Here is a 3475-nt window from a genome sequence, read left to right on the forward strand (position 1 = left end):
AATCATTTCAGTGGCTTCAGCAGCATTTTTCTTCAGATGAAACGCGAAGTGGATGGAAAATCGAATATGCTCTTTTGTAATTGCCATCGTGAACACTACTGATTTTTGAGGTTATGTGCATCAAACGCCAAACCGTATCGCATTTCAGGAGGTTAAATGTTACTGTTTTAAAACCCCAAAAGGGCGGGAAGATATATAAAATTTAAATTGTTATTTCGGTTGTATCAAATCTAAAGCTCAGAACTTTTTTGTACACCTAATATATATATATATATATATATGTATATATACAATATACCATATATAAAAGATATAACTATATGATAAAATGCTGATAAAAATAAGTTATGTTCAATTCTTTTGGATTTTGTCCATTTTTTGAAAAAAGTAACAAGTAATTCGTTAATATATTAATCAGCAAGCATTTAAAGTTTTGCGCAGTTTTGTATTGCACTATAGGTAACTGTATGAAAGAATGTCTTAACCTTCCTATATATAACTTTAGTTTTACCGAAAAACATCGTTACCTTTTTTTTTTAAGGGGAAAATCTAATTCTTTTCAAGGAGCGATGATACCCGAAGAGATCATCCCACCATAAAGAGGAAGATAGGAAGATAGTTTTTAGTGGATATGCACTGTCCTTGACTTCCCTCAAAGAGGCGCGCTTTTTGACAATGAGATCCGCCGAGGGGGGGGGGGGAATTCTAATAAGAGCGGTGACCGCCACGTACGACACGGTGCAATAGGCTCGAACGAGCAATTCTATGCTGCACGGAATATACCAAGCGTTTAATGCGCCTGTTCGACTCTGAGCCCATATCGGCGCCCGTATAGGAGCATCGACATCACTGTGTAATCTGCAATACTATCTTTTCTTGTAGGGTCGGGGAAATACCTTATATATATCCTCAGCCCACGGAAACGGGACCTGCATCCGTTAAAAACCATCGCCGGTGTTCTCCCTCGGCCTATACTGAGGGCGCCCCGGGTACGCGTGCAGCATTCTTTCGGGGCGCTCTCAGGCCCGCAGTCGACTTCTCTCCCGGGGACTCTCGTCAGATAATGGTTCCTAATGCCCATTGAACTTGGACCGACCTCTTGGTCCAGATGAGAAGGGGACATCATCCTTTCACACCGCCCCTCCTGTAATTTGTGGGGGAGGCAAAATCCAGACCCGGGTTCCCGCCCGAGTCTCAACCCCTACGTCCCGCGGTCGAGGCTATCGCCTGAATGATCGACCACGGTGCTCGTACCCTCAATTGCCTCAACGGTCCTTGTGACATGGACTTCTAAGACCTTTCTCTCCGAGGCGGCAGAGACGGGAGGGCCTGACTTTACCCTATCCCGCTCCCGCGCTGCCATTACTGCCGGCCTTGTGTTGGCCTTGGCGGGGCAGCAGCTGCTCGAATGATGTTGGTGCGCTGAGTTTTCCGAACTAACCCACGGCGATGTCTTCACCAATGCTGGTCTGACGAGAGATCACCGCCCCCGTTCCTACGGGATCTAACCTTGCTCTTTCGGTCTCCTCCTTCTGCAGCATAACGCGCTCGTTAAAGAAGGAGATCACCTTCCATGTTTCTTCGTTGCCCACCATTTTCTTGACTAAGGCATGCAGTGAGTAATCCGATCCCACCATTGCGATCAGGGTCCTGCGCTCTTCTGCCAACGCAGGTCACTCCTCCAATGTGTGTAGCGCGGAGCCCGGTTGCGCAGTGGTGACACCGTGCGGTGCGTTCTTTCTCTATACGATATAGGTACTCACCAAAGCATCCGTGCCCGGTAAATACCTGTGTCATCCCTATGACTTTCTCCTCCCCCCTCCAAGACTTGTCTATCCACTTCTTTAGGCAGGGACGGATGGCCTGGATCACTCGAGTGTTGACGTATTACAGACCATCCAGTCGTGTTGCACACTCGATGACCCGTATCTTCATCTTCTCGCGTTTTTTATCCACAGCACGTGCCACTGGATCCCCTCTGAACCAAAGGAATCCCCGAATCGCTTTTACTCAAAAGTACACGTCGGTCCGATTCTTTGCCAATAGATCTGCAGGAGGGATCCCCTCAAGGATTGACAGCAACAAAGAACACCGTCCTATAGACGTGTATGATACGTTGGGTCAATCTCCGCTGAACTCTATACAGAGTCGTTTTAATGCAGGGCATCTGGCAACACTAGTTGATAGTCGAAAGCCCCTCCTGAACTCCATATTGCCCCGCTGAGAACTCGAGGCTTCCGGATCAGGTCTTGGATGATGCGGGCCACTATCACCCGTTCAAATAGTTTCTCCGCATTATCCAACAAGCATGTCGGCCTATAGGCCGACGGGGACTCCGCAGGCCAGCCCTTTTTGCATAAAAAGACTTATCCTCTTCCATTAGGGGGAAAATCTCTCTAACCGGAAGCAGTTTTTAAAGATCTGTCTCAGGTACTCGCCTAATTGACCGCAGGGTCCAAGTCTTATTCGGGATGCTGTCGAGAGCAAGAGCTTTGGATCTCCTCTTAAGTCTCCCGACTGCCCACGATATCTCATCCTCAATGAGCCCCAACTCTTCCGGCCTTCTGGAGAGCCAGCATAAGGAGAAATTCCTCCATTTATCCCGGAAAGAAAATCTCCACTACCTCTTCTAAAAGCTGGGAGTCCATACATTTCGTAATTGGGGGCATCCATGACTGTAACTTGTACAGGACAATCTTGTAACGACGCTTCCATCCAAGGATGAGATAAGCTCTTCCCAGGCCTTGGCCTTAGCCTTTCTAATCGCTACCTTCACAGCCAGTCGCGCGGCTCGGAGGGCTTCATGTGTAGCGGCGATCACTTCGTCTCCCTCACATCTTTTGGCCAGCGTATGGTGGCATCTGGCGCGGATTGCTGCTTGTCGGAATTCCGCGATCTCGTCAGACCATCGACGCAGACCTAAAAAATTTGGAGCGATTCCGAGGCATCGATGCGTTACACGCATCCTTCATGATACCTCGTAGACACTTCATCCCTATCTCTGCATCACGTTCCGCGAGACATTGCAAGAAAATACTCTGCCCCGCAGCAGCGTGGTTCAGGTTCGTCCGGAAAACGCGTGTGAATGGGAATTTTATTTCTTACCCGCGTCTTCCTCGCAAATCTCCATATATGCGAGTCCTCTTGTTGGACCCACATTTCAAGGGGGGCCACAGACTGGCCGCTCTCAGAGACTGCCCTCGAAGTCCTTGATGTGGGCTTCAGAGTTGCTGTCGTCACTGCCATCGACAGCGCCTTTCTCTGTGTGATAGAGGGGCAGGGACTTTCTTTTCCCTTTGACCACACACTTCACACTGCCGCCAATATGATATGTCCGGCTTGTCCGTCTTTTTGAACACTGGGCATTTGATCGTCGCAGTACATAGCCGGGTTTTGTGGCCTTGCTCACTGCAACGGTAGCAATAGCTAGCTCTGTCTGTTGAACTGTTGCAGTTTTGCTGGATGTGACCAATAT

This window comes from Trachymyrmex septentrionalis, unplaced genomic scaffold, assembly GCF_001594115.1.
Source record: "Trachymyrmex septentrionalis isolate Tsep2-gDNA-1 unplaced genomic scaffold, Tsep1.0 scaffold98, whole genome shotgun sequence".
NCBI lineage: Eukaryota > Metazoa > Arthropoda > Insecta > Hymenoptera > Formicidae > Trachymyrmex > Trachymyrmex septentrionalis.